We start from the raw sequence: 16,939 nt of genomic DNA, 5'->3' as shown, positions 1-16,939 counted from the left end.
AGCCACATCGGTGGCTAGTTCTGTACGAGGATAACATACTGCATTAATAGACAAATCCCTGTTTCTTTCCAGGGCAAAATTCCTTTCAGTGCTAAAGAAACATAAAATGTAACTAACAAATAGCTGTTTTCTGTAGCATTTGTAGGGAGAGCCTGATGAACCCCTTGTGCCTTACCCAAATGTGATTACATTCTGTTGCCTGCTAGTGTTGAGTGCTTATTAATCACTTTTAAAGCCAATTTATGAACTTGGCTTGGAATCCTGTTCTTACAACATCTTTGCTGTTCTCCTTGGCTTTGTTTTTAAAATGATAAAAAGTACAATGAAAAACATTGCCTGAACAGATGTTGTGTTCTTTTAGAAACCAGCAGGAAAACTCAGATTACCAGTCTTGCTTCGTTAGAGGAAATTTTACAGACAATTTTATTTTCACCCGTTTAATTACAAAGTAAAATTTCGCTCCTCTGAAGCTTCTGTTTCCATAGTTAAACAAAACCAGGCACCAAAAGGAGCATCTTCTAATTTTGAAAGTCCCCAGTCCTCTGCCAAACATTTGGCTTGGCTTAATCACACAGAACAGCTCCACTGCATAAATAGGAGCATGATATTAAGTGACAACTGAACAAAAAATTCTGTTAAGCATGATCATTCATAGTTAAGTTTCCTCTGAACTACAGTACTTTCTTATAAGTTTTGGAGATGCATAGTAAAAGTATTTCTGGATTTGTTCAGAATGTTTCCTGTGCCTACATAAGCAAACATTTTCTCCGAGAACAGTGAAACAAACAGGAGAATGAAATCAACTCCATTATATTTATTTTACTTCATAGCTTCTGGGCCGGATTCAATAAAAGCTCTATCTGATTTTAGTCTGTGTGACAGAACATTAAAAAGGCGGGGTATTTATTTGATTTAGCACTGACTACTTTTGAGCAACAAATGATAATTTCCTGCTGATCCTTGTTTACCATGACTTATTCATGGGAATGATGCTTTAAATAGCCAAAGTCCATAGGATGTCAACTTCTGGAGCTTGGACTGGAATGCACACAGATCTTATTAATTAACGAGGCCTGGGAAAATAAATGGGATAGAGAAAATGTATTTGGGCTCTGGATTCAGCATGAGAACAGAGTCAGCATTCAGATTCGAAGCCAAATCAGAGCAAGCATTCAAATATGCATGGAATGAGGCTCCTAGCAGCGGTTATTGTGAGATTCCGACGCTGTGACAGAAATCTCCTGACATTTCCCTCATTTCTAGCCAACTCAAAGCAACTTCCTTCATTTCCTTATTCCTTTACTCACCTGGCTTTGGGCCCATAAATTGATATCCCAATCCTGCGAATTTTCACTGTACGCCTAAGGTGATCAGGCCCTCGTTGGATAGAAAGTTAGGGAAAACAGGTGCTGTTACAAGCTGCCTGCACATCAGTAATCACCATGCTTCTCTCGGAGCTAGGCACAAAGTATGGGCTCATAATTAGCAGCTTTCTGCTGCTTGAGCTCTGTTTTCATGAGAGGTAGAACCGAGCATGCTCTGTCCACTTGCAGCAGTGAAAACTGAGAAAGGCTCAAATCTCATCTTGTCGCAGCTTCAAAAATTGTTTTGCACACCTGCATAAGTACTTCCTCCTAATTAACACTTACTGCAACATGTTGGCAAAACTTCCAACCTAATGAATAAAGGATGAATTACATTCATGTCTGAGCATTGTTTGCAAAAGACTATTTGTTACTGAGCGTCCTCTTAGGCCTTCAATACTTATCCCTGCAGAATGGGCAGGGAAATACCTCTGTTGGTATCAGATTTCCGAATTATTTGTACAGCTCTGATGCATGGGAATGTACATGGGAGCTCTGTGCATCACTCTCAGCAGACACTGCTCTATGTCCACACTTCTCCCAGTAATTTACCTTTCTGAATTTTGGTTTGTGCTCTGCCAAAGAACATGCAGTTCAGCCTAAAACTCCACCTACACATTTTCTTTTCCAGCATCTCCCATTCCCAAAATGTGAAGGATATTTCTTTTCTTTGCTCTTCTGTGTGAAGCTTTTGTTTGAGGAAAAGCGCTGTCCTTTTGAAGGCTTTTAGGTGCATGAAAGCAGCCTCCCTAGCTTAAGAAACTCTCATGGTTTCTTTCCCTTCTGCATCAGCACCAGGAAAAGCAGGAACATGAGGCCACCAACAGCAGCACAGAGCAGATACAGCCCACAGTCAGACATTTACTCCAGGTGGGCCAAATTCAACCCTGGTAATCGCAACAAACACTTTGAATGCAAAAGTTACATGAAGATTTGGAGAGTATCTTGGAATTTTTGCTTTGAATCACAAGAAATTAAAGGCTTCAAGAATAAGTTTTAAAGATCTCTTGCAAGTTCTCAAAAATATTTTCGAGTTCATCAGTGTCTGACCTTCACCACACACATTTACATTGTTACATCTTTCTGTTTTAATATTCTTTTGTATTCGTAATCATTCCTGGAAATGGGTTGTTTGAACAGTATCACAAAATTGTTTGTAGAAAAAATACAGTGCTTTATTAATACACATATTAATGCCAGTTCCTTGTACTGCTTGGATTCCTAGCCCCATTTTTCCTTTCCGAAAAACTATGCTCGGCTTGGAAGGCTTTCCGTATGCAGAATTCCCTCCTGGCTTAACAAGGCTGATGTCACCACTGTGCAATTCTGGGTTAAGCCGCAGTAACTCCCCTGATCTCCATAAAGCTGTAACAGCAGAAAACTGGAGTAACACAGCAGTGAGTCACACCCAGGCAGCCCTACATGTGGAAGGGTTCTGGATGTGTCTGAAGAGTAATCAATGAATGCGTTTCGTTCTTACCATGTGCTGGCTGCATTGCACTATGAAACGTGTTAAAGAAACTAAGAGTTGATTTTGATGTTCATGATCTGTACACATCAGTGACCTGAAGCTATTTGAGATACCAAAGGTTATCGTGTTATGAGACAGCAAAATTGATTAAATGGTCCTGATGACACAAAGTCACAGCTTATTAAGCCTTAGTAAAACAGTGTCACACACGGCTTTCTTCCCAGGTTGGTGCCTGAGCTGCAGCACTGTGAGACAAGCTCTTATGTTTTTATCGAGCAGAAAGGTTGGGATTTTGGCCTAGGAACAAGGCAGGCATTCAGTTCTGCGCCCCGCGTTTGCAGAATCAGGCGATGTAGATTGCACATTTGCATATATGTTACACTTCCTTCTTTCCGTAATCTGCTTCTTCTATAACAATTCATACCAAGGGACTGATAACGAAAAACAGTTCAGGGAATTTCCCAGAAGAAGCAAACATCAAATGCAACGTGCACTGCATCGTTCTATTTAAAGCACTGGTAAATGAGCCAACAAACTACTGTCCATGAGCATTACATCACATGTTGCCACGTTTCTCTGAGGCTATATAAAGCTGTAACATGTTCACTAATGAATTGCATGGTATGTTCAGGCCATATGGCACACCGGAATTGTACAGTACAATGCTCTGTTTGTGGGGGTAAATAACAATCCATATCTGACATCTATATCATCGCCAGTTTATGAAATGTCTCCCAAGGAGACTAAATGTTAAAATAAACAGTAAATATTTTACTGCTCGCTCTCTTGAGTGCTTGTTACCATTTTGCTTCTATATTATTTGTTTATAAAATCATTTGTGCTAATAAAAAATATGTTGGCGTTTTTGGTTATTTTCTTCTATGTCCCAATTTCATTGCTGTTGTGGGAATAGAGAAAAGGTGATTGGCTACCGTTAGTTAGTCTCAAAAGCTCCAGCTGCTGACTAATTACCCTTTGGAAAAGCAAACATGGCTGTTTCCCGTATCTCCACTACACTTTCTTATTTCTAAATATGAAACTACAGGAATGCAAGGCAGTTAATATGTCAGGTTTTATTTACATAGCTCTTCAGTTATCATGTGGAGCAGCATATCTGCCCAACCTTTTGGATTATAAAAGGATTTTGTTGAAAGATAAAATGCTAGGGAATGGGTTAAAGTATGTAAATAAATTTAAACAAACACATAAACAAAAAGCAGAACCCTCAGACTATCTCTGTGCATTATGGCAAATGAAGCAGTAATCTCATAATACCCTTTGACGATGAGGCCTCTCCATTAGCTAATAGCCGGTTTTAAACACAGTCTTATAATAATTCTATCAACTAAATACACATTTTTAAATGAACAGACACACATGTGCATAATCGCTCTGATTTATAAGGTAAAAAATGTACAACATAATGTCGTACTAAAAAAACACAATTAGTTTTCTTCATTACATTTTGAACAGTGCACGCCTGTATGCAACCGAACAGCCCACGATAAAAATATCTCCTGAAGTCAAACCAGCTCGGAGATACCCACACAGCTTTCTGACAAGGTGCTGCGCCCCCAGGAGCAGCCCTGCTGGAAGGGCAGCCCTACCTTGAGCAGGAGAGATGGCGAGCCATGCAGGTCACTGGATGGGGGCGCGTCACCAGGGCTCCGGCAGCCACTCATTCTGGATGTGCAAGTCCTGGTCGTGCTCAATCAGAAAAGCAAGAGTCTTCTCCTCAGCCTGAGCTTGGCTGCTCTTCCGCTTCTTGTCAATATTTAACTAGTTTGTCAAGCTGGATTATATCGCCTGTCCTAAATCATACTCCTTTCATTCCAACTCAGTGGGTGTGCTTCCAACGCAGCCTCTTAGGCAAATATTGATACCTTATCAAAGCCATTTGCTTGACCTGAGAGGTACCCAGATTTCTTCCTGAGTGCATTATCATACATAGGCAATATGGTTACCAAACCAGTGGACCGAAGAGAAACTGATGGGCTAAAAAAGCTGTAATGATTTCTGTGTTTTCTGGGCGTGTTGTTGTCAAACAAGGACTTACTTGGATTTGCAGCATTTCCTCAGGATTATCTGCCACAGAAGGAAGCATATATAAAAGTAGCGTTCACAACAACAGGAAGAATTCCAATCCACCCATCCTTTTCAGCAGACTAGTACCAAATGGCCTGCTTTTCAGACTTTTCCTCTGAAGGCTGGGACGTGGCCGGCAGCTGCCCACTCCCTGTACAGACCCCACAACACCCAGAGGGGCTCCTGGGCCTACAAACAGGCCTCTTCTGTTCGACTCACTGAAGATTCAACTATACACTATTACAGACAGGCTTGCGTGGCTTTGCTTTTTGCTCTACTTATGTACATTTATTTGCAGGCTAAGTGAGTCTCTCAGGCACAGGCAATTTGCCGACACAGGCCTCAATGGAACAAAATTTTGCTCTGCAAATTTAAAGGCATCAAGCAGGAAAAACAATAATGCAAAACCCATATGGTGCTTCAAGCTATGGTAGTTAACACTAAAAAGTCAATTATCACCATCCCGCTGGAATATTTTCTCTCAGGAGGTACAATTTTTTAAAGAAATATTTCAACGCCTCAGTCATTTGTTGAGGGAAAATAGTGACTTTCAACAACAAATTTCACTTATTGGAAAAAAATAAATAAATAAAATCCAGTTTTGCTCTCTTAGTGGGTTATCAGAGCAGAATCACTACAACTGGGCCTGACCCCAAGGCCAGTGAACGTTCTGGAAGTTTTCCTGCTCCCTTCTCAGGGCTCAGGGCCAGGCCAGGCCACGCCAGTACCTGCACTGGGGCCTGGGGGTGGATTGCCTCGGTGCCCCTACCTCTGCCTCCTGAGACCAAAAATCTCACAAGATGGTTTGAGGTTGATCTATACAGTCTTGTCCCTCATTACGTGATTTCAGACCACCAGAAACTGACAGAAGCTCACATTTGCCGTTCAGACAGATGGCCACGAACCTTCATATTCATTGCCAGTCAGTGAAATCGTGTATGCAATAGTCGGTTACTTGAGATAAAAAGGGATTCTTAACCTGCACCCGATCTCTTGAGCAACCTAATTCCCCTCCCCTTCCCTGCTGCTGCTCTGAAACCCACAGCCTGTACCGAAATAGATGCTGAGCCTCAAACAGTCAAAAGCTATTTTGTAGTTCTACATCCAAACCACGTACAACTGGTCTCTGAAACCAGGGGAACAAATGCTACTCTTCTGCAGCAAGACATTATCATCTCTGATAAATATTAGCTGGCGTGCAATAGTCACAGGGAAATCAGCTGACCCATATTTCCTAACTGGGGGAGCTACGAAATGGGGAAATTTTCCGTGACACTGCCACTGGAGGCACTGAGCTGCTGAGGGCTGTGAATCCTCAGACCATGGAGAACAGCATCACCGCGTGCGGCAGCAACAGGAGGAATTGCATTGGCAATCACTCAATAGAAGATTTTCATGTGGTTCTTTACATCTTGAAATTAGCTTTAAAAAAAAAAAAAAAAAAAAAAAAAAAGTGAAGGCTTTCCAGTTATGCCTTATTAAATGTTATTTTTCACAGGGGACATATCTCTGTGGACTCATCACTGTCAGCAAATGCAGCCACTGGTAGGAGGACGCAGACACCACTGGGGGTGTTTTGTCCCAAGTGTATTGTCACTAAACGTAATTTTGGTGAAAATTACCTCTAATGCCTAAAGTCTGCAGACCCAAAAAGGAATTTTTAGTAATCCCAGTTTGTATAAAATTTGAGAAAATGCCAAAAATTTTCGACATCAGAAGCCGTTAGAAAAGACAACACTCTTTAGCCTAGAATGTTTTTTTACTATGAAACTGAAACACTGCTAATGTTTTCAGGTGCTTTCTGCTTTTTTTTTTTCTTTTTTTTTCTTTTTTTGCAAATAAATAATTGGATTCAAAGTTTGCAAACCAAAAGGGAATGCAGAAAAACTGAAAACACTCAAACTACACTGAATATTGTAAGCAATACAAAGCATCTCAGAAGAATTCACTACAAATTAGGTAAAGCGCAATCTTTGTTTACTGAATGCAATTCTGACTGCTTATTTATTTATTTATCGAAGCATTGCGCGAGCTTCCCCAGCCAAGCTGTTTGGGATGCCAGCATGAATAGCTTTCCACATCTGCTGCCAGCTGATGTCTCCCCTGACAGTATTCAGAGCTGAAGACCAAAATTTCACATAGAGCAGAATTAGCTCTTTAAAAAGTGAGTCTGTGGACCAGCTCAGCCTAGTATAAAGCAGCTATTTCAGTGGTTATGTGGCTTTTGGCAATTGTCTCCAAAATCTGCCTTTACCACAGCACCCACATCGAAGAGTTACGTGTTTCTTTCATCACAAATCCCTGTTTTTGCATTCTTAAAAATACTTTAAATGAAATGGGCACCTCGAAGCATATTATTATGTTGTGAGATGTTCTGTGTTGTTTGCAGAACAAGAGTAAATTCTGACCTCAGAAGTAAATTCTGACCTTCTGATCTCACTCCAGATCCTTTTCTTGAAAGCCATTTACACTTGTGTATTGTTTTTGCACTTGCATAAAGGCAACATTTTCCTGGTATACACTGCAATGATCTTAACTCACAGATTCACTTAAGCATCTTAGACATACCCATTGAGGTCGTACTGTCTCCCAATGAGTGCTGAATGCATTCTGTCAAACTCCCACGGCCCCCAGTGGAAATTCGTCCAAAATTGAATGAATAAATAAATAAATAAATAAATAAAATCTACCAACAACAAAAAAAACTGGATCATGCTTTGTGTTTGGGAGAAAAATGAACTGTCTTGGTAGCTGCCACATTTGTGTGCCAGAAATTGTTGTGTGGGATTTTAAAAGGTGCTTACTTTTGGCCTCTGTTCCCAGTGAAATCAGTCAGTGATTAAACTTCCATTGACCTCAGTGGGAACAGATTTAAACTAACATTAAGCATTTTAAAATTCAAGTGTGCAAGTTTTACGTACTAGACAACATACCTTTCCAAGCACTATTTTATTAAACCTTTTTCTCCATCAAATCTATTGGCAATGAATCTTTTGCAGTAGATGTTGGACGAGGCTGAATAAGTGCAATTGTTTTTCAATGTCACTTAAATAAATTGCTTATAATGCCACAGGCTAAATAAGAAGCGCCAATTCCTGGTAAGCTCATAATGTTTTTCTTTGTCTTAGAATGTGCTCATTAAACTTTGAATAGTGTACATCACACAGCATCCAACATAACTGTGGTCCTAACACTGCCATGTCAGCCCCATCACACAACAAACTGAACATGACTTTTTCATGAGAAACAATAAAAAATGTTCATCAATTATTAAAGTTTTCTTTTCAGCACTTATGGTTGAAGAAAAAAAAAAAAAAAAAAAACATTAAAATGAAAATAAAATATCTCTTTCCACATGTCAGTTATGCACACACTAAATACTTTGGATTTCTGATATCAGGCCCAGCCACCCTAATACCTTGTTTAGGGCATTGCCTGGCATCTGAATTTCACCATTTTAAACACAAAGGCATTCAGGACCCTCACTGACATCCTATATATAACTATGGCCTTGGGCTAAAAAATAAATACCTGCCATCCACAGAATGCAGTAGGCAGTTCAGCATTTCTGGAAATAAAACTGTACTTTCACCACACTTTATCTTGATCTTTTTAGAACAAGTCAATTGATAAGAAATCTCTGAAACACTAAATATTTCCAAATGCAGCCATGATGATAACCCCGATGGCTTGCACAAAAGGTGATTAGTCCTGCAGTCCAGCATTCCCCTGCAGGAGTGGGAACATTGCCTGGGCAGCTTCCAGTGACCTGAGGGTCATTCTTTTGTATGTGGACATTTGTCTACAGTGAGGTCATTATGGTTTTTTTTTAAACCACCAGGGAAAATAAGGAGACTGCTTTCCTCCTCCATTGGCTTCTCTGCAGAGCATCACCACATTTCTGCCAAATTTCTGCTGCCTTCTGCCCTCATACTACACCTGAGCAAAGGATACTTTTTCTTTTTTATTCCTTTATTTGTTTATTTTGTCCTTCGTTGACTTTCCCTGAAAAAAAATCTTATCTTTCCTAAGACAGAAAAGACCTTCCTTTGACCTCATTCATCTTGATTATTTTTTTCCTGTACTCATGGATGCCAAAGGAGAATGATGAGGAAACCGTTTGTTTCCTTTCTTCCCATTGCCACTCATTTCTCTCTGTTTCCAGTTTGTGGCCACAATAAGACTAGTAAAAGATCATCTTCTCTTGGCTTCACCCTATACATCCCAGAGTTTCTTCATCCCATCTAAATGTTAGCACCTTAGCAAGTACAATGAGTATCAGCAGGTTCCAAGGAATCGGTTCAGTAGCTGATGGGAGGTGAGCGTGGCACCCAAGAAAGACAAACAGTTTCCCATGACATCCATATACCAAAAGGCTGCAAAACCTAATATCCAGATATGGGCCAGCCAAACTTGGCTTAATGTGAGATTGAAAGAGATCACAGCCCAGGGAAGGATGGCTGCAGGCCATAAATGCAAATAGCTGTGAGATTAATAACATGTTATACCCATAAAATTTAAATTAAATGTTGGTCAGCTGAAGGTCATTAAGTGAAGCAAGTCCCTTAGTTCTCCTTCCCTCTGCTCCGCAAGGCTGATACCATTGGGACTTACAGCAAACTGAGACGAAACCACACAGATTTAAAAGGTTTTGTTTAAAAAAAAAAAAAAAAAAAAAAAAAAAAAGAACATGGATTTGCTGACTATTATGGTGAGCGTAATCAGTGCAAGGAAAGCAGCAATAAACTATAAATTACAAGGAACAATAAAAAATAAATAAAAAATAGTTGTTGATTTGAGTGACTATTGCCAATAAGTATCACTTACACAGCACCAAAAGAGAGCACTCACAGCGCAAATTATAAAAAGGCCAGAGTGCTCTGGATACTTTGCCAGCTTTTGCAAGCAGAGTTCAAGAAATATGAAAACACTTACTGCCAAATGGCTGCCTGCGAACTGTCACCTTTTACAAGAGGTAGAGGGGATCTGGATGTTGTTTCTACAAGAAGTTAACTCAGAGCTCCTCAAAGCAGCAGAGGAGGCTTCGGAGTCCTAAGAGCAGGTACAATCAGCTGAGCATCCCATCACGTCACTGCAGTATGAAATAACTTCTGAATAAACAGGATCTGCAGAACTGGATCGCTGTCTCCTGTATGAATCTAACTGCTCGCTGGCAGTACGAATGGCAACTTGTTTTATCTCCACTACCAGACTGAGCAGAAATTTGCTGGATTTAAACAAAAGGGAAGAAAGAATTTGTAATCCCAATGAAACTACCTACAACCAAAGTACAACTTCTGTAACTACAGTAAGATAAAAGGTTTAAAACAAAGTGGATATTTTAACTCATAAATCCATTTAAAAATTACAAGCTACTGATACAAACTCAGGTAAGTGTAACCTTTTGGTCAGCCTCCCACATCACCAGGGCAACTACAGATAAGGAAATGTCAGTGTGCCCCTGAATAGCTGGAGGACAAATCTTCAGGAGTCTTGGAGGACAAGTCTTTGGAAGATTTCTGAGCCTGCGACTCTTTTGAACATGGAATATTTTGATCCATGCAAATCTAAGGGATTAGTTTTCCTTAGCAGCTTCTAAACAACAGAAAAGATCAGGAGGATCTGGCCAGCTGGGAAGCCAGTATTAGACCTGGCCAGGTATACAGTGGCAGTGTTAGAAAACAATGCAGAGAGCAACGAGCCTCTACATTAAACTTGTCAAACCGAGTACATTCACATAAACACTGATTTAAGTATGTTTACAGCAGTTTCAATTTATGAACATATTACTATTGCATTATTTTCCTTGGCTTCTTTGTAAAGTTAAAAGGAAAAAAAAAAAAAAAGTAATTCTGGTCTTTGTCTAGGAAGTTGTTCAGATGCTGACTTTATTTATTTGTTTATTGCCAAATAGAAGCCTTAAGGAAGTGTAAAGTATCTGTTGTGACACACAGCACTTTCTTACTAGATCAAATCTACGTCTCTATAGACAGCAGATAATAGTACAAAAGGGGAAATGTAAGATGAACTCACACTAGAATTAGAAAAAGAAAGGATTTAAGGCTGAAGGATTTGAGGGAAAACATCCATTATGATACACTTCACATTCACATTAGGCTGCCCTTGGGAGGGAGAGAATCAAGAAACTGTAAAGCAGGGTTTAAAATGGGCTTCCCGGGACTTGTGTCAGGAAGCGGCAGCCTTACATTAGGCAGGCTTTTGACAGGTCTCTAACTTCGGATATTCTATACATAAAAATAAACACGGCTCTAGCTGACAGCCTATTGTTCCTACCGCGGTGTAGATCATGACCAGTCAGAGCTCTTAGTAGACTCTGAAACCGAACTATTTTCTACAAACACAGGCAGCACCCGGTGCAGATCACACATCGCTGCCAGCCTGGAGCTCCCCAGTGACAGCGGCCGCCTGCCCAAAGCCCCGCTGCCTGTCCGCCCTGCTGGGAGGCTCCAGGACACAGCAAACAGCAGGGAATCCATGCCCAAAGCCAAAGGACTGAGCTAAGAAGGCAAATGGGACAAACTTCAAATATACCTTTACAGCCTCCTGTTTTGCACATCAATTTGTTCTTTTTCAATTTTTTTTTTTAGTCTTGGTAATGTTGATTACTGCATTTCCTCATTCTCACCAGGTAGATGCAGGGTAGAAAACTGTTGAATCCATTCAGTTCTGCTAAATTTGAACCCTGTTTTCTCAGTCAGTCCACCTTCTGGTATTCTCTTCCCTTTGGGGAAGACTCTCAGCTCTGATTTTTTCAGGTCTCTAGAGAGCACTTGTGGCAGGACAGCTTCTGCCAGGTGAAGAAATGTGTGTTAGGATAATGCACCGTAAATCCAGGAGAAGAGGAAGGCAAAGAAAAGGACTAATTTGCAAATGTTAGAGACTAAGAGATAGAGAAGCTTTCAGGATGGAATACATTGTTTTAGACAAAACAGTTCCTTGTTCAGGTTGCTTTACCAGATTACAAAGGGCTTTTACCAACCGGAGACAAAAGCAGAAGGGAGGGATTGAGCTCAGGGCACTGGTTTCACATGAGGCAGCGTTCTCTTAATCTCTTATCTCTAGAAGAAAATCCAGCAGAAGAGACAGAAATCCATGGCAATGAAAATATATGCATTATAGCAGTCTTGGTGAAGTGTATATTTATTTGGGGATGCTTCTAGCAAGCTTAATATGAACCTACTGAATTTAATAAAAGAAATACAATTTCGTTTCTTGTTGATCGTTCTTGCATAGACCTGAATCCTTTGCTCTCCATGTTCCAGTCTAAGAATCTAATCAGAAATACAGGTTTTTCCACTCAATGCTTTTTAGAAGGAAGGTTATTTGCAACACCCAAGTCAAACAGCAGAACACAGCCACACAAGGCAGAGCTGGAAAATACACAGTATTCCCCAGTGGGTCCTACCAGTAACTCGCAAACATCGGAGATAAGACAAAGCACCTGAGGCCAGCAGTGTGTTGATTTTTGCAGCACCCAGGTCTCAGGTAGGCAATTCCCAGCACGGCGTGGAGCATATGCCTGCTTTCACTGTAGGTCCCAGAACACCTACGTGATGGGCTTGGAGGAGGGAATGGGAACGGAGCAGAACATTTCACAAGCAGTGGGAAGCAGGGCTTCAGTCAACTGGCTGCCTCTTGGCCTCCGAGTTGTAGAAATCTTAGCTTCCTGAGCATCCTCTGAGTTTGGGAAAAGCATTTCAGTACATTTACAAGCTGTCAGGATGGTAACGTGGGGTTTAAATAGGCCGACTGCTTTGTAAGTACATTCTTCTCCCTCTACTACAGCTGTGTCAAAGCTTATGCCAAGCGGCACTTGAAGCTGTTCTGCTGCCAAAATTTGCTGTCTCCGAAGTAAATGGGGAAGAGTCAATGTCCTGCAGGTCTCAGCTGTGAGGAGCCATCTACCACAATATGAGATGAACTTGCAGAAGAAACAAGCAATCTCCATAGGAACAGTTGACTCAGAGACAGAAAGGGGGAGACTATGTATATTGGATAAACAGTTCATTTTTGTCTCCTGACTAATATTTAGGATCACATTCTCCACTGGGATAAATTAGAGCATCTTTAGCCATATGTTTGCAAAAATCTTGACATCATTGTATAAACCGTATTATTTGAGATGATCAGTCTGGGGGCTGCTTTCTTTGCCTAATAGTTTGAGGGCCTCTAGGCCTATTGTTTTCAAGACACTTTCTAAAAATCAGACAAGCAAGGCACTTGGCCACATGTTGTCTTCATGCAAATGGAGACTGTGGGTAGTGCCCCAAATCTGGGTGTCAGGGAGTGAAAGACAGACCTGGAACCAAATACCATAAGACGAGCAACAAAACCATGAGAGCTTGTGGCTGCAAAATCTGTCCAGTTCCAGCTCCCCTCAGTGGAACTCTGTGATTTTCTGCCAGCTGAGGACCCAGCCCTCAGTCTAAATATTGACTCACTGTTTGGTCTTGTGGACTAAACAAGAAGTTTTGGAAAGCGTTTCCCAACCCAGTTGAGTATGCCTGAAAGCCTCCACTTCAGCTTTTGTGTGATCTAAGTTAAGAGCTCTATTTTACTTTGCTCCTGAATGCAGTCAAAAGATTTTCAGCTGCTTAAAGATTTATATATCTATATACACTAGCTGCAGCACATAGAATATACAAATTATGTGCCACAAATTCAAGAAAAAAAAAATATTTCCTGATCCTGTAGTTATAGTTAAGGTTGGACAAAATATTTAAGAACAATTTTTCCCTTCCAGAATAAGTGATTTATCTATTTCAGAAGGAAATCGATATTTACTGCTATGCCTGTAGAGAAAATTATCTTCTACCTACTGAGAGCTTTGTGTTTTATTTGGCCAACTAAGTGTGTTCTGTGGTAATGTAGGAAAAAAGGCAAATTACAAGCATTTCAACATTTATCAAATTCTTTAAAGAAGACAGCACTGCTTGCAAGATTTGCATTGTTCAAACCTTGAAACAGTTAAAGGATTTTTTCTGTGACCAAGGAAAAGACAGCACATTTCATCTTCTGCATAAGACATGTAAGTTCATTGTCACCCCAGGACAACCAGCACAGTCGTGTACATACCTTTGCTCAAAAATCTCATTTCTTCAAGTCATTTACATCTCTATGGCCACTGGAAATCTGATTTTTTGTTTGATACCTGTTCTCTCTTGAGCCCGATTCTGTACTCTCAGCATACTGACTGTACCGCAAATTATGAGGGGAAAAAAAAAGAATGAATCCTTATCCTGAGCAATTGGCTTTGATGCTGAGTTAATTGGCTCTGAATTTCTATTAACTGTTTTTCCAGGTTCACTCTTTTAAAGGCTCTGTCAGCGACACGCTGCCACATACACCAAAGTAAATCTAATTGTACCATCCTCTGTTCTCATCACATTTTGGTATAACTGACATAATCAAGGTAGATGGGCTGGGTTAACTATTTTCTTCCGTAAAGGTTTATTGGAAGATTATGGAAAGAAGACAGGTATGTTATCATTAGCTGTAATACACCGCCTCAGTCAAAGGCCATCAAAACCTCTTTCATATCAAAATTCCTTATTGAGAATTTATGTAACAAGCAGGGACAGCAGACTGGGATCACAAGTCTTTGGGGCTCACAGAAGGAAACCACCTTTTCCTACCTGTAACCATTTGGTGTGGCTGCTTTCCTTGACTGCCTGACTCTGGCCTTAAGTGCTCTTGTACATCACACTCCAGCCTCCACTCAGCAAGCAGTCACCAGAGCAAAGGGACAAAAGCCACATTGCCCTCAGCTTTGAGAGCAGTCAGCCACACCAGCAATATTTTCTAAGAGAAAATATAAATCCTTTTTGCTACTCACATTCTCGGTTTAGGATCCTTTCTGTTCACCTAACAATGACAACAGCGAGAGCAGTGCGTGTCCAGCCCCCACCCACTGCCCAATTCCCTGGCACAGCGTAAGGGGCATCGCCGGTGGGGACAGACTCGGGTGACTTCCATCTGTGGATATTGCCTAAATACAAAGAGGGCAAAATGCACGCCGTGAAGAGGAGAAGACCATTTTATTTGTTTTGCAAGGCTATCAAGGATTTCAATAAAAGGCAATAGATGCATTGCCTCTGATTAACTAATAAAGCCCCGTACTGCCATTACGGAGAAATAAAGCTCTGCTTAACACACTCTGCTCCTCATAGAGATGGATGGAATTTATCTCTGATGGCTCTGAACTGAAAACGAGTCATTATTACATATTTGAAGAAGTACTAGAATAATGAAAACAAGTACAGATATTTTTTTTCTCATTGGAAAAATTTCCTTTTTGAAGAATTAACAGGACTTTCTGAGTGGTTTGTAAATCAAGGCAGAATATCCTTAAATAATTTATTAATGTGTATTAATGCTCGTTATTTTCAGAGATTGGAAAAACAAGCCCATTCCTACCCAAAACCCCCCTAAACCAGGCAATCTCATCAACAGGCAGACTCTCTAGTTCAGCCTCACAAGCGTGTGAGCATCCCAGGTCTCTAAATACGAGACACGCTTTCTGTGTTTCCAGTTAAATGATACAGAACAGCAATAAGTATTTATGAGGGATTCAGCTAAAGGTCTTTAATTCATAATATCTGTGCCCTTTTAAGCCACTTAGTCTTAGGACGTGTCACCTTCTACAGAAACACGCAATGGCAGCAGACCCTCTGGGGACGACCCACATCACAAGCAAAGGCTGAAGCCTAGTTAGTAGCAGGGATCAGACAAGCAAATACTTAAAATAAACAGAGAAATCTGCAGCCCGCGACTGATTCCCTGCCTCCCTGCAGCTCGTCCTGCTTGCAGACCTGTGCCCTGTGACAGGCAGGGAAAGAAGCTCTAGGAGCAAGGTGCCACCTTTCCCTCTCCATCAGGGGACAGGAGATGCCTCCCATGCAGGCGTGCAGAGGTGCAGCTCACACACTCGTGAACCAGCTCTAAAAAACACAGTCTAACAATTGCACAGGGAGTTTAGAGGAGGCCCACAGGGCTCATTCACTTAGGGAAAAAAAAAAAAAAAAAAGAGCAGGCCTGGCTTTTGAAATTCATTTACCCAGCCAGATCATAAATGCAGTAGTCTCAGCTGATCAGTCAAGGAGAATGGCTTGGGAAGGCCAAAACAAAAAAATAAATAACACTTGGGAAGAGCTTAATTTCATTGTCTGAAGGTTTCTCTGCTGAGCTCAACCAGCCCTGCCCTCTGCTTGTTTAGGCAGCTTTTCTCAGTACCAAAGGCCGTTCACACTCCAGCGTACACGAGCCGTACAATTTCCAGAGGCACTGACGGGACACGGGCTTGGCGCTGTGTGTACCCAACATCATGGGGTGGTGGCCACTGGTCTGTGGGCAAGCACGAGCTTCCAGTCCACTGATCGATTCATCTTCAGCCAGCAGCACGCTGATGTCCAAAATGGACTCGCTCCACACTGGCGGAGGGGATATTTGGGGTTAGAAAATTGTACAGTATGATTTTTTGAAGCTCCTGTGGTACACTATTGGATGCCACAAATAAACACAGCGTACACCCCAAGGTGAGGTCACACAGAAAAGCACCATTCTACGCTCTGTATGGTACCAACAAGTGTATAAAGAGTAACTCACCCTATTTTGAGTTTTGTCAGTCGTTTCTCACTTCCCTCTATCCCTATCTCTGCTGGCACCACTTCCTGAGCTTTGCTAATTAGTGCATTGAACCATACACATGGATATATAAATATAGATTAGATATAAAGACCTTGCATTTCTGACTTCCAAAAATAACCCTAAAAACAGATGATAATTGTGTCCAATACAAAGCGCTGTCCTCCATATTTCCTTCCTCACCTCCATTTTGTGAGCACAGTATAAACAATGATTTTATCATCATAAATAATTCAAGTCATTCCATAAGATATCAGCAATGCCAATTAGACATATTTCTTCCCATCAGTGAAAACTTCCTGTTTTATCCAGCATTTTGGGAAAAACACTCTTAGCCTTGATGCAAAAGCAATTG

General features: G+C 41.0%; 1 protein-coding gene across 9 annotated transcripts in view; it reads right to left on the bottom strand.

Moving 5' to 3' along the window:
* Positions 1-16,939, bottom strand: part of NCKAP5 (NCK associated protein 5) — a 435,525-nt gene that overhangs the window by 290,852 nt on the left and 127,734 nt on the right. The window contains exon 1 of one of the 9 annotated variants that reach the window (XM_084524267.1): positions 4,443-4,498. The exons of the other annotated variants lie outside the window; for them this stretch is intronic. The gene's annotated coding sequence lies outside the window, so the exon portion shown is untranslated. Of the gene's footprint in view, positions 1-4,442; positions 4,499-16,939 lie in introns of those variants that run through there. 9 annotated transcript variants of the gene reach the window in all.

This window comes from Aythya ferina (assembly GCF_964211825.1).
Source record: "Aythya ferina genome assembly, chromosome: 6".
Taxonomy (NCBI): Eukaryota; Metazoa; Chordata; class Aves; order Anseriformes; family Anatidae; genus Aythya; species Aythya ferina.
The sequence above is the reverse complement of the archived record's forward strand: the minus strand, read 5'-3'. Positions and strand labels throughout refer to the sequence as shown.